The sequence below is a fragment of the Sciurus carolinensis genome, chromosome 3 (assembly GCF_902686445.1).
Source record: "Sciurus carolinensis chromosome 3, mSciCar1.2, whole genome shotgun sequence".
Lineage (NCBI taxonomy): Eukaryota > Metazoa > Chordata > Mammalia > Rodentia > Sciuridae > Sciurus > Sciurus carolinensis.
This window is the reverse complement of record NC_062215.1, coordinates 99,836,740-99,851,888: the sequence shown is the minus strand read 5'-3', so window position 1 is coordinate 99,851,888 and position 15,149 is coordinate 99,836,740. Positions and strand designations below refer to the sequence as shown.

Genomic DNA, 15,149 nt, shown 5'->3' with positions numbered 1-15,149 from the left:
ATGACGACACAGGTGGTCATTAACATCCCTACTTAAAATGAGACCACTGGGCCCTTGGAATCAGATCCTAAACAGTCTAACTCCAAAGATACTCTCTTTCTATTATAATCCATTTTAAAGAATTTACTTAGCTGACAGTCTTATATCACCATAATCCACAACAAAGGAAAAAACATTTAAAATTAAAATGGGTAAAATATCAAAAGAATAATAATTGTCTGAACACAGTGGTGTGTGCCTATAATCTGACTAAGGCAGAAAGATCACAAGTTTGAGGCCAGCCTTGGCAACTTTGTGAGATCCTGTCTCAAAATAAAAAAAAATAAGAAGGGCTGGAGATGTAGTTCAGTGGTAAGAGCACCCCTGGGTTCAATCTCTGTAACAACAACAACAACAACAACAACAACAACAAAAATACAGTATAAAATATATGTAAAACATTTTATATGGCCTTTATTATCTATAATGACCTAACTTAATCCTCATGCAATCCAATAATAATCCAATTTTTTTTTTTTTTTTTTTTAGCTAGGAACATTTAACTTAGAGAGGATGGTTGAGCTAGTAAGCTTAAATCTAGATCTACCTAATTCTAAGCCTTAAAATGTAACTTAAAGAAAAATAAGAAAAAAAGTATTAAAATGAGAAAGCAATTGATAATACTAATTTAAGCATTCTGATACATGTGTACATACAAACACAATGAGCTACGCACTTGCGTGGCTGTGGTATTGTTATAGTCAAGCACCTACCACAGTATGGCAAAATAGTACCAGGCAAGAAAGGCCAGGGGGAGATGTGGGAGGCAAGTATTCTAGGAAGAAGAAGCTATGTGAAAATCATCCTCAAGTAGATTGTATCTATACTGCCTCCCTGCTTCCAAGTTGGATCTTAGAGCTTAACAGCGGGAAACATAACCATTTACTTGCTATATGTTCTTGGGAAAGTTACTTATCCTCTCCGTGTCTCAGTTTCCTAATCTGTAAATGGTGGGGTTGTTATTGTTATAAAGGTTGACATTCATAAAGAACTTACAGTACCAGACACAATACTAAATGGTATGTGTGAGTGTTTTAAATAAATGCCTGGATGGGGTTAATTATGTTGGAGTCCCTTTACAGAGCATATTACTGTCAGTCATATTTCACTTATTTATTTATTTTTCTTTTTTTTTAATTTATTTTTTACAGACTGCATTTTGATTCATTGTACACAAATGGGGTACATCATTTCGTTTCTATAGTTGTACACGATGTAGATTCATACCATTCATGTAATCATACACATACATGATGTCTCATTCCATGATTTTTCATGCTCCCTCCCTCTCATTTCCTTCTACATATTATAAAGTTCCCCCATTCTTCTCTCATTCCTCACCCCCCACCCCCATTATATATCATTCTCCACTTATCAGGGAAAACATTCAGCCTCTGGTTTTTTGGGATTGGCTTATTTCACTTAGCATGATATTCTCCAGTTCCATCCATTTATCTGCAAATGCCATAATGTTATTCTTCTTTATGGCTGAATAATATTCCATTGTGTATATAGACCACAGTTTCTTTATCCATTCATCTGTTGAAGCGCATCTAGGTTGGTTCCACAATCTAGCTATTGTGAACTGAGCTGCTATAAAAATTGATGTGGCTGTGTCACTGTAGTGTGCTAATTTTAAGTCCTTTGGGTATAAACTGAGGAGTGAGATAACTGGGTCAAAAGGTGGGTCCATTACAAGTTTTCCAAGGATTCTCCACACTGCTTTCCAGAGCGTCTGCACCAATTTGCAACTCCAAAGCAATGTAAAAGTGTGCCTTTAATAACATCTCGAGTAATCCTCACTTCAGTCCTATGAGGTAGACATTACTACTACCTGGCTCTCAGCTTCAAAAGTCAGAAATCTGATTTTATCACCTTTCCAAACTTAAAAAATCCACGAGAAATTAATCAATTTAAAAAGGGTCACTATTTACTGGTATCAAGTGCACCTTAATACCAAACCACATACAAAATGCCTAATTAGTACAAAATTAAAACAAATAAAATTGAAAATTCATCTTAGATCTTGCATTAAATCACAGTATTCTGCTTCTCTACTGCTCTAGGAATTTCTTTTTACTCTCGATATAACACTTGGAGAAGGTACAGTATCGTTAATGTAACAATAACCTGAATTTAGTAACAAAAAATTCAGAAGATTCTAAATTAAGGGACATGTTGCTAATGATTGGCTTGGTTTCATTAAAAATGTCGATGATATGATACAAAAAGACTGGGATTTGTGTTTTTAGATTAAAGGAGATTAAATTGATATTATAACTAAAATCAATGTATGGACCTTGACTGGATACTGACTAGGGCGGGGGAAGACCACTATAATTACTGGTAAACTGAGATATTTTAAATATGGACTTTAAGAATCTCTATCAGTAACATATTTAAAACCATATTAGGTGGTTTATTCCTATACATAAATTTTTCATTCATGTATTTATAGTCATTGCTATTTACTAAATCTTTACTCAGTGTAATAAACTGGCAGATAAAAATTCTTTTTTCATTTTTAATTGGTTCCTATTAGTTATATATAGCATTAGTATTCAATTTGATATAATTGTAAAAGCAAATAATATAATTTGCTCTACTTCAGTTCCCAGTAGTTCAGCTTAGTTTCCCCTCCTTCCAGTCCATTTCCTCTACTCTACTGATCTGTCAATTATAGTTTTTTTTTTAAAGTAGTGTCTTGTAGATATACATGATGGTAAGATTCACTGTACTATATTTATATACATACATAGGAAAGTTAGGTCAGATGCATTCCACTGAACTTCCCTTATCTTGTTCCTTCTCACTCTCCCTTAATCCCTTTCCTCTACTTCACTGATCTTGCCTCTGTTTTGATGGAATCCCTACCCCCACCGTCTGTTCTCTCTCTCTCTCTCTCTCTCTCTCTTCTTTATTTTGAACAAACTTTTGCATATCGGAGAAAACATTTGATCTTTGACTTTCTGGGTCTGACTTATTTCACTTAGTTTGATAGTCTCTAGTTCCACCCATGTACCAGAAAATGACATAATTTCATTCTTATTTATGGTTGAGTAATACTTCATTGCGTGTACGTAGCACATTTTTTTAATCCATTCATCTGTTGAAGGGCACCTAGGTTGGTTCCATAGCTTGGCTATTATGAATTGTGCTGCTCCAAACACTGATGTGGCTGCATCCCTATAGTATGCTGATTTTAAATCTGTTGAATATATGCCACGGAGAAGGACAGCTGGACCACATGGTTGTTCCATTCCTAGTGTTCTGGGGAATTTCCAGATTGTCTTCCAGAGTGGTTGTAGTTATTTGCAGTCCTACCAAAAATGTATGGATGTATCCTTTTCTTTACATCCTCACCAACACTTATTATTATTTGTATTCTTGATAACTGCCATTCTGACTAGCATGCGATGAATTCTCAATGTAGTTTTGATTTACGTTTCCATAACTGCTAGAGATGTTGAACATTTTTTCATGTATTAGTTAGAAATTTGTATTTCTTCTTTTGAAAAGTGTCTGTTTAGTTCTTTTGCCCATGTATTAGTTGGGCTATTTGGTTTTTTGAGTTCATCATATATTTTGGATGTTAATGCTCTATTTGAGGAGTGGGTGGCAAAGATCTTCTCCCATTTTGCCAGCTCTCTCTTCATACTCTTCTTTCCTTTGCTGTGTAGAAACTTTTTAATTTGATGCTACCCCACTTATTGATTTTTGGTTTTATTTCTTATGCTTTAGGAGTCTTGTTAAGGAAGTCAGTTCCTGAGCTGACATGTGGAGTGTTAGGCCTACATTTTCTTCTACCAGTTGTAGAGTTTTTGTTCCAATTTTTAGGTTTTTGATCCAACTCTGAATTTACAGGGTGAGAGATAGGGGTCTAGTTTCATTCTTCCACATAAGGATATCCAGTTTTCCCAGCACCATTTGATAAAAAGGCTCTTGTTTCTCTGGCACCTTCATCTAGTATCAGTTAACTATATTTATGTAGGTTTGTCTCCGTGTCTTTTTTTCTATTCCATTGGTCTTAGTATCTGTTTTTGTGCCAGTACCAAGCTGTTTTTTTACTACAGCACTGTAGTATAATTTGAAGTCAGGTATTATGAGGCCTCCATCATTGCTCTTTTTTCTCAGGATTACTTTGGCTATTCTGCTTCTCTCATTTTTTTCAAATGAATTTTAGTATTGATTTTCCTAGTTCTGTGACATGGCCATTTTGACAATGTTAACTGTGCCTATCCAAGACATGGGAGGTCTATCCATCTTCTAAGGTCTTCTTCAATTTCTTTCTTAAGAGCTCTATAGTTTTTAATGCAGAGATCCTTTACATCATTCATTAATTTCCAAGTAGTTTATTTTTTTGAGGTTACCGTGAATGGGATAGTTTTCCTAATTTCATTTTCAGCAGATTCATTATTGGCATAGAGGAAAGCAACTGATTAATGTATTCTGGCCTGTATCCTGCTACTTTACTAAATTTGTTTATCAGATCTAGATGTCTTCTGGTAGAGATTCTTGGTCTTCAAAATATAGGATCAGGTCATCAGCAAACAAATAATTTGACTTCTTCTTTTCCTATTTGCATCCCTTTAATTTCCTTCTCTTGCATAACTGCTCTATCTAGTTTCAAGGACAATGTCAAATAGAAGTGTTGAAAATAGGTATCCTTATCTGTTTCTGTTTTTAGAGGAACTACCTTCCATTTTTCTCTATTCAGTATGATGTTGGTCTTGGGTTTGTCATATATAGCCTTTACAATGTTGAGGTAAGCTCTTTCTAGTCCAAGTTTCTCTAGTGTTTTAAACATAAATTGGTGCTATATTTGTCAAAATATTTTTCTGCATCTATTGACATAATGGTGATTCTTGTCCTTAACCCTACTTATGTGGTGAATTACATTTATTTATTTCTGTATGTTGACCCAACTTGCATTCCTGGGAGGAAACCCACTTGATCATGGTACACTATCTTCTGACTGTGTTTTTCTATGTGGTTTGCTAACATTTTATTAAGAATTTTTGCATCTATCTTCATCAAGGACATTGGGCTGAAGTTTTCTTTCCTTGATGTGTCTTTGTCTGATTTTGATATCAGAGTGATACTGGTTTCGTAGAATGAATTTGGTAGTATTACCTCCTTTCCTATTTAATGGAATAATTTGAGAAGGACAGGTGTTTTTCTTTAAAGATCTGTTGAACTCAGCTCAAAATCTGTTCCCGTCATGAACTTTTCTTTTTTCTTTATCTTGGTACTGGGGATTGAACTCAGAGGCACTTGACCACCAAGCCACATCCCCAGTCCTATTTTGTATTTTATTTAGAGGCAGGTTCTCACTGAGTTGCCGAGGGCTGGCTTTGAACTCTTGATCCTCCTGCCTCAGCTCCTGAGCTGCTGGGATTACAGGCATGCACCACAGTGTCCAACTCTCATGGGCTTTTCTTTGTCAGAAGAACTTTTATAACTGCTTCAATCTCATTACTTGATATTGATCTGTTTAAGTTTTCCATACCCTCATGGTTTAATTTGTGTGGATCTTGTATTTCTAGAAAGTTGTCATTATCTTCAAGGTTCTCTAGCTTATTGGAGTGTAGATTTTCAAAATAGTTTCTAATGATCCTCTGGATTTCAGTAGTGTCTGTGGTGATATTTCCTTTTTCTTCTCTAATTGTATTAAAATGTGTCTTCTCTCTTTTTTGGTTAGTTTGGCTAACGGTTTATCAATCTTATTTATCTTCTGAAAAAACCTACTCTTTGTTTCACTGATCCTTTGAATTTTGTTTTAAATTCTCAATTTCATTTATTTCTGCTCTGATTTCAATAATTTCCTGTCTTCTACTGATTTTGGTGTTAGTTTGTTCTTCCTTTTCTAGGGTCTTGAGGTATGTTAGATTATGTATTTGGTATCATTCTGTTTTTTTAATGTATAAACTCAGTGCTATAAACTTTTATTTTAGAAATACTTTTGAAAAAAAAAAAAGAAATACTTTTGTACTGTCCCAGAGGTTTTGCTAGTAACAGATCTAAAAATATAGAATTGGCTTGGTCAAAGGAGTGAAGGAAAGGGTAGTGAGGACCACGCCCTTTCAATCCAGGAAGTCAGCAAAATAGCTAAAGTAACATCTGCTATATTTTAGGACTCAGACCATCTGTCTACTGAAATATTTTTCCTTCTAATAAAAGAAAAAAATTCAGAATATTAGAGCAGGTTGCTCCACATACCCTTCAGGAAAGTTCTATAGGACAGAATGGCAGATCAGAAAGTACAGAAGGGGAAAAAATGGCTGTGACCAAAAAGCTACTCTCTGGTTGTAGCTTAGAATCAAGCGAGGTGGAGCATAGCAGGATTGAAGAGGTAAATTATAGATGCTTTATAATTATCTTCTACTAATTTGTTTTTTGACAGATTGTTCACATGACACAGAATTTCAAAGATATAAAAAGGTAGTAAAAGATCTCTCTCCTACTCTTGTCCCCAGTCATATGTTTTCCTTTCTCAGAGGCAACCCCAATTATCAGGTTCATGTTTCCTTCTTGAGTTTTTCAATGCATTGCTGAATCTACACATATTTCCATAAATGGAGCAGGCTACACACACTCTCCTTTGATCTTTTCACCTAAGTATTGTCAACTGATCATATCAGTACATATAAAGCTACCTGATTTTAAAAGTTTCATTTACACAAAATTTACATGGTGCTAGGCATATTGGCACACACCTGTATCCCAGAGACTCAGGAGCCTGAGGCAGGAGGATCACGTTTGAGGCCAGTCTCAGCAACTTAGTGAGGCCCTAAGCAATTTAGTGAGACTGTTTTGAAATAAAAATAATAGGGTTAGGGATGTAGTTCAGTGAAAAATACCCCAGGGTTCAATTCCGAGTACAAAACAAAAACAAAATCCAAAAAGAAAACCATAAAGCTTGCCAGGCATGGTGGTGCACACCTGTAATCCCAGCAGCTCTAGGAAGTTGAGGCAGGGAAATTCTGAGTTCAAAGGCAGCCTCAGGAACTAAATGAGGCCCTACACAACTCAGCAAGACCCTATCTCTTAATAAAATACAAAAAAAGGATTGGGGATGTGGCTCAGTAGTTGAGCATCCTTGGGTTCAATCCCCAGTACCACCTGCTCAAAAAAAACCAGAAAACAACAAAACTCCACAAAACTTATATGATAAAGGTCAAAGTAGATAAGATTGCAAGAGAATACAATCATATTCATTTACATGAATCTTGTACAATAAAAAAAAACAAAACAAAACAAAACAAAAGCAGAATACACAGAATGTAAGAGAATTTAACAGATGTTTTTCCGCAACAGAAATAGGATATGAGACACTAGGCAGAAAAAGAGCTTGGAGGAGCTCTTATTGAAAGTAGGGTACCAAAGGCAATAAAGGGCTGAGGAAGGTACCTGGAAAGAGACATCTAAAGACATCTTTGGATCCTAATTTTCCCAGTGTATTGTGGCAGAGCATCTGAAGAGTTATTCTGCCATGTAAGGGGTACAAAAGTGGCTGAGACAGAACTGGAAAATAAAAAGGAAATTGGGATTTGTAGAAAAAGCGTGAAGAATACATGGTCCTTGCCATTGTGTTCAAATACACCCAGGGAATTAGATCCAGTATATGAATCCAGAGGCCAGGTAAATGAAGCTATACCTGGGTGGATTCTGGCAGCTAAGGGCCAAACAATGGCTCAGACGAAGCTAGCAATAAGAGAGAAGAGTGTACAAACCCGTAATAATCCATTGGTGGCTGACAATATGTGAATCTCCCCAGGAATTTGAGGAAGAGTAAAAGGGAAGCAGAGAATGGATAGGTGTAAAATCTTATTATAAAGCCTAAATTGACTAAATCTTAATTCAGAAATGAATAAGAAACTTCAAACTGACAAGATTATTATTATTATTATTATTATTATTTTACTTTATTTGTAGAAATTTAAGTGGTAGGGTGCCAGGACAAAGGTTTGTGAAATAAGTTCATTTTAGATATAGACAAAAATGTTTTATACACTTGAGATCAATAATTATAAAACTTAGATGTATATAATCAACTTATAGGGGTGATGAGTATAGACTAAGTATAGGGGTTGCATCTGGTAATTTCCCATTTTTCCCAAATAGAAATTGTCTTTTTTAAAAGCTACTTACCATTACTCTAACAAATTTTAAAAAGAAGAAACTATATATAGATAATAAAAACCAGCAGTATAAGTTTTTGGTTAAACTATGTAGATTGAACATACACATTTAAATCTAGCTTTTCCCCAAATCATTTTAAAATACAATTTATGTTAAATACTTTATTAAAAAGTATAAAACAACAAGAAAAAGTAGGTTATGAAATTAGTGATAGTAAACAGGATTTGGAAGCTAGAAAATAAGGATTATGTTGACATAGCAGACCCAAGCAAGTTGGATCCTAAATCAACAATAGGTAAAGTCAGGAAGCAATTTTATTTGTACTACAGGGTTTCCAACAGAGCTGGAAATTGTTGGCACCAAGTATAGTTGGTCTGCTATATTTGCATATTACATATCTGTGGATTCAACCAACCAAGGATTGAAAACATTTGACAATAGCAAACAAATAAAACAAAAACAAAAAAAACCCTGCATCTTTACTGAACATGGACAGATTTTTTCTTTCTGTTATTTCCATAGTAATATTACATAGCAACTACTCATGTAGGATTTACACTCTCTTAGGTATTATAAGTACCTAATACTTATTTATATTATTATAAGTAATCTAGAGAAAAATTAAAGTATATCGAAGAATGTGCATAGTTTACATGCAAGTGGCATGTTATATGATATAAGGGATTCGAGTATCTGTGGACTTTGGTATTTAAGAGTGTCCTGGGACAAATTCCCTGGGGATATCAAGGGACAACTATACTTTTGGAAGTGAGATAAAGGTGGGAATAAGTGAAAACCTGGTTGGATGTGTATTTAGAAATTAGTTACTTTATAATTTATATTCATGATTGGTCAAGTACTATTCCCTTAATCATTCTAGTATTCTTTAATGTGGGTAAAACAGAAAGTTCTTGAACTGGGGAAATTTGGAGAATTCTGGAGGGCAGGATAGTGTACTGAAAACAGAAGAACTGAATGAAATTTTATACATTACATATTGAGATCCCCATGTCTTGTTTTGCTAGTAGCCTGTCTGATAGCCTCTAGGTGGAGGGTGGAGGATTCTTCTTTGGTAAATTTAACTGACCCCAAAAGATAGTTGTTCAATAGAATGATATTGGTTCCTAGGCAAAACAGCAGTTTAGGGAATTCATAATTATAAAGTCCCAATCATGTGTTTTCTAGGCATCCCTTTTCCTACTATCTTAAATATAAGCTGACAGCTATGACCACTATACAGCTGAGGAAAACCTCTAACATGAAGCCTACACAAAAGAAATAGAATTATTGAAGGATATACAATTTCAAAAACATTATCTCCCAATATATAAAAGAAGAACTGTATCTATGCATCCATGTAACAAAAGAAGTGTGGTCAAAAAAAAAAAAAAAGACTGAATCTAGATCTCCAGGCAAGTAATGAGACTAAGAGATTGAATATAGGGGGAAAAGGACAAGAAACTGAGAAGATTAGAATAGAAGGGCCAACATACAAATAACAGAAACAGAGAACAGATAAAATGAAGAGGAAAAATATTCAAAGAAATAACTCGTGAAAAATTTCCTGAGCTAAAGAACATAAATTTCTAGTTTAAAAGGGCTCACTGAGTACCTAGTCAAATGAATGAAAATAGATCTTCACCAAAGCATTTCCTAATAAAATTTCAAAACTCTAGGACAAATGGAAAATCCTAAAAGCTTTAGAAAGGAAAAATACATAAAATAGAAATTAGAGTATATTTCAACTTTTCAACAGTGGAAGTCAGCAGACAATGAAAGGAGGTCATAAAAATACTAAAAGAAAATTTATTCCAAACCAGAATTCTATACTTAGCTACATCAATCAAATATCAGTAGAGAATTAAGATATTTTCAGCAGTCAAGATCAAAGCTATAGAAAAGGCTCCACCAAAATGAAAGAGTAAAATCAAGAAGGAAAGACATTAAGTACAGGATATCCAAATTAAAGCAGGAACAAAAAGAAGTCCCGAGTGGATAATGAAAAGCCATCTGTACCATGTGAGACACAGTTTGCAGCTGAATGAGAAATAAGTACATAGGAAACCAAGCAAATGAAAAATAAAATAATAATTAATTTTGGAGAAAGTAGAAAATTAGATACATGATATGAGCCAGTCAAGAACTGAGTTCACGGGGCTGGGGAGATAGCTCAGTTGGTAGAGTGCTTGCCTTGCAAGCACAAGGCCCTGGGTTCGATCCCCAGCATCAAAAAAAAAAAAAAAAAAAAAAAAAAGAACTGAGTTCAGTTATGATACTGTGTGTAACTAAATATTAAAAGTACCACAATCAGGCTATAACTACAGTCCCATTCAGTATCCTCAGGAGACTAGTTCCAATATTCATGCAGACAGTAAAACTCACTGATGCTGAACTTCCTTATATAAATTGGTTTCATATTTGTATGTAGCCTACACACATCCTCCCTTATAATTTAAAAAAATCTTGACTTATAGTACCAAAACAATATAAATGTTATGTTAATAGTTACACTGCATTGGTTAGATAATAATGACCAACAATATATTGAGAAAGTATTGTGTTAGTGGTGGGGGGTTAGGAGATATAAAAGAGGTCTAAATCTACAGTCTTCATATTAGGAAATTAATAAATTATCAGTGAAAAATTAAAAAATCAAGAAATAGAAATATCATCATGTGATTTTTTTTTGGTGGGAATGTGTTCTGTTGTTGTTTTTAGATATACATGACAGTAGAGTATATTTTGACATATTATACATACGTGGGATGCAACCCTTTACAATTTTTTATTTATTTATTTTTTTAAATTTATTTTTATTGTAAATAAATGGGATACATCTCATTTCTCTTTTGTACATGAAGTAGAGGCATACCATTTGTGTAATCATACATTTTCATAGGGTAATATTGTTTGATTCAGTCTGTTATTCTTTCCTTCCCACCCACCCCTCCCACCCCTCTTTTCCCTCTATATAGTCCCTCCTTCCTCCATTCTTGCCCCCCTCCCACCCCCATTATGTGTCATCATCTGCTTATCAGTGAGATCATTCGTCCTTTGGTTTTTTTGAGATTGGCTTATCTCACTTAGCATGATATTCTCCAATGTCATCCATTTGCCTGCAAATGCCATAATTTTATCATTCTTTATGGCAGAGTAATATTCTATTGTATATATATATACTACAGTTTCTTTATCCATTCATCAATTGAAGGGCATCTAGGTTGGTTCCACAGTCTGGCTATGGTGAATTGAGCAGTTATGAACATTGATGTGGCTGTATCTCTGCAGTATGCTGATTTTAAGTCCTTTGGGTATAGGCCAAGGAGTGGGATAGCTGGGTCAAATGGTGGTTCCATTCCAAGTTTTCTAAGGAATCTCCACACTGCTTTCCAGAGTGGCTGCACTAATTTGCAGCCCCACCAGCAATGTATGAGTGTACCTTTTTCCCCACATCCTCGCCAATATCTATTGTTGCTTGTATTCTTGATAATTGCCATTCTAATTGGGGTGAGATGGAATCTTAGGGTGGTTTTGACTTGCATTTCTCTTATTACTAGAGATGTTGAACATTTTTTCATACATCTGTTGATTGCTTGTAGATCTTCTTCTGTGAAGTATCTGTTCATTTCCTTAGCCCATTTGTTGATTGGGTTATTTGTATTCTTGGTGTAGAGTTTTTTGAGTTCTTTATAGATTCTGGAAATTAGTGCTCTATCTGAAGTATGAGTGGCAAAGGTTTTCTCCCACTCTGTAGGCTTTCTCTTCACATTACTGATAGTTTCCTTTGCTGAGAGAAAGCTATTTAGTTTGAATCTGTCCCAGTTGTTGATTCTTGCTTTTATTTCTTGTGCTATGGGAGTCCTGTTAAGGAAGTCTGATCCTAGGCTGACATGTTGAAGATTTGGACCTACTTTTTCTTCTATAAGATGAAGGGTCTCTGGTCTGATTCCAAGGTCCTTGATCCATTTTGAGTTGAGTTTTGTGCAGGGTGAGAGATAGGGGTTTAGTTTCATTCTGTTGCATATGGATTTCCAGTTTTCCCAGCACCATTTGTTGTACAGGCTATCTTTTCTCCATTGCATATTTTTGGTAGCTTGGTCTAGTATGAGAAAATTGTATTTATTTGGGTTTGTCTCTGTGTCCTTTATTCTGTACCATTGACCACTTACCTGTCTATTTTGGTTCCAATACCATGCCATTTTTGTTACTATTGCTTTGTAGTATAGTTGAAGTTCTGGTATTGCGATACCCCCTGCTTCGATCTTCCTGCTAAGGATTGCTTTAGCTATTCTGGGTTTCTTATTCTTCCAGATGAATTTCATAATTGCTTGCTCTATTTCTGTAAGGTATGTCATTGGGATTTTAATTGGAATGGCATTGAATCTGTATAGCACTTTAGGTAGTATGGCCATTTTGACAATATTAATTCTGCCTATCCAAGAACATGGGAGATCTTTCCATCTTCTAAGGTTTTATTTAATTTCTTTCTTTAGTATTCTGTACTTCTCATTGTAGAGGTCTTTCACCTCTTTTGTTAGATTGATTCCCAAGTTTTTATTTTTTTCAAGGCCATTGTGAATGGGGTAGTTTTCCTAACTTCTCTCTCTGAAGATCCTTTACAATTTGATCCCATTCTTGTGGTGAACATGATGTGGAGTTATACTGGTCATGTATTCATATGTGAGCATAGGAAAGTTATGTCTGATTCATTCTATTGCTTTTCCTATTCCCATCCCCCTTTCCTTCCCTTCATTCCCCTTTGTCTAATCCAATGAACTTCTATACTTCCCCTCCATGCCCTCCCTTGTTATGGGTTAGCATTCACATATCAGAGAAATCATTTGGCCTTTGGTTCTTTAGGATTGGCTTATTTTGCTTAGCATGATATTCTCCGCACCATCCATTTACCTGCAAATGCCCTAATTTCATTCTTCTTTAAGGCTGAGTAATAGTCCATTGTATGCACATTTTCTTTTCATCTGTTTAAGGGTACCTAACTAAGTTCCATAACTTGGTTATTGTGAATTGAGCTGCTACAAACACTGACATGGCTGTGTCACTATAGTACGCTGAATTTGAGTCCTTTGGGTTTAATTTGAGGAGTGGGATAGCAGGGTAAAATGGTGGCTCCATTCCAAGTTTTGTAAGGAATCTCCATACTACTTCCCAGATTGGTTACACCAGTTTTCAGTCGCACCAGCAATGTATGGGTGAACCTTTTTCTCCACATCCATGCCAACATTCACATAAATATAGTTATCTCATACTAGAAAAAGGCACCATAAACATACATTGGAGAAAAGATAGCCTCTACAACAAATGGTGCTGAGAAAACTGTAAATCCATATGTAATAGGTGGAAATTGAACTCCTATATCTCACCCTGCACGAAACTCAACTCAAAGTGGTTCAAGGACCTAGCCATTAGACGAGAGATCCTGGGCTTACTAGAAGAAAAAGGAAGCCCAACTCTCGATCATATTGGCTCAGGAACAGAATTCCTCAATAAGACTCCTAAAGTGCAAGAAGTAAGATCAAGAATCAATAAATGGGATGGCATCAAACTAAAAAGCTTCTTCACAGCAAAAGAAACAATAATGTGAACAGAGAGCCTACAGAATGGGAGAAAATCTCTACCATCTGCACCTCAGATACAGCATTAATCTCTAGGATATATAAAGAACTCAAAAAACTCAACACCAAAAACACAAATAACCCAATTAATAAAGGGGCAAACAAACTGAAAAGGCACTTCCCAGAAGAAGAAATACGAATGGTCAACAAATATATGAAAAAATGTTCAACATCTCTAGCAATTAGAGAAATGCAAAATTAAAATTACACTGAGATTCCATCTCATCAGGTGATTTTAAACACTTTCCATAAATACCAAAAGAAATGGTTAAAAGTAATTTTAAAAAACCCCAAAATGAAAAGTAACTTTAAAAATGATGTTTATGGAAATTGAGCAGGCACTTATGAATTCCCATGAATTGCTGCATTATGCAACTTTATAGGGTAAGTTCCTAGAAAACAGGTATTGTCCCAGACAAAACATTTGCTAGGAAGGGCAGTCAGTACATAGTAGGTACCTAAACATCATTACTTCAAGTATTAACAATGATAAACAAAAATAGACACAATAGGAGGTGCAAATATAAGTTTTAGACTTCTTGGACAAAAATTTTTTTGTTTGTTTATTTGGTTTCATTTGGTTTATCTGGTTTCATCTCCATTACTATTACCTGATTACAGCAACAAAAATAATGATGAGCATGAATGTATACATTTTTTCACAGTGAAAAAAAATCCAATAAAAATGAAAAAAATCGCAGGCCACAGTGGTACATGTCTATAATCCCAGAGACTTGGGAGGCTGAGGCAGGAGGATCTCAAGTTCAAAGTCAGTCTCAGCAACTTAGCATGATCCTGTCTCAAAGTAAAAAATAAAAAGGGCTGGTGATTCAATGGTTAAGGTCATTGGGTTCAATTCCTGGTATCAAAAAAAAAAAAAAAAAAAAAAAAAAAGAAAAGAAAGAAAGAAAGAAAGAAAAAAAATCAAGCTACAATTGTTTTTTAAAGAAAAAATAACAGAATAAAAATGATATTCCCTACGTCACAAGTTATAATATTAGGGTCAATGGGAAAAGTTTAATGCCAATTAAAAATAGTATCAAACTGATTATCATTTGAGAAAAAAGATGTTTAAGTTTCAGATAAATAAAACCAACAACTCTTTTAGTAAGCCAGGGAATTTGAAGAGACTGATATTTTAACAAATATACTTTTAATGAGTTTTATCTCTTAAAATGGTTGTCTTGGAGGTTATAAACCAAACCCCCAAATGCTGGAATTGTTGAAAATCATCTTCGAATTCAAATTCTCTTATAATCAACTTTACTATTAGTTTTTGCTGATTTTGACCCAAAAAGATACATAACTTTTGATCCACTCAACTTAGTTTTGATG

At 34.8% G+C, this 15,149-nt stretch overlaps 1 protein-coding gene across 4 annotated transcripts in view; it reads right to left on the bottom strand.

Annotated features, from left to right (window-relative positions):
- Positions 1-15,149, bottom strand: part of Mbd5 (methyl-CpG binding domain protein 5) — a 481,517-nt gene that overhangs the window by 185,187 nt on the left and 281,181 nt on the right. The window lies entirely within an intron of this gene.